Below are 205 nucleotides of genomic sequence, written 5' to 3' on the forward strand. Positions count from 1 at the left end.
AGGAGCAAGAATATTTTGGTTGGTTCTTTTTGTTTTTATAACGAACAGATTTTATCAGTCAGTAGATACCGCAGCGCTTCACCAGAATAAACCGGTGTGACCGCTTCCGTTTCTTAAGGCAGGCTACGGCAGAAGACTTCCTTTCCGATGCGAGGATTTCACCGCCTGTCGCTCGCGGGAGCCGCCCGGGCAGGCAGCGCCGCAG

At 52.2% G+C, this 205-nt stretch overlaps 1 protein-coding gene across 1 annotated transcript in view; it reads left to right on the top strand.

The window, feature by feature from the left end:
• The window catches only part of LOC104129191 (MYC binding protein), a 6,746-nt gene that overhangs the window by 212 nt on the left and 6,329 nt on the right, over positions 1-205 (top strand). The gene's annotated exons all lie outside the window — the stretch shown is intronic.

This window comes from Egretta garzetta, unplaced genomic scaffold, assembly GCF_000687185.1.
Source record: "Egretta garzetta isolate BGI_Z169 unplaced genomic scaffold, ASM68718v1 scaffold347, whole genome shotgun sequence".
Classification (NCBI taxonomy): domain Eukaryota; kingdom Metazoa; phylum Chordata; class Aves; order Pelecaniformes; family Ardeidae; genus Egretta; species Egretta garzetta.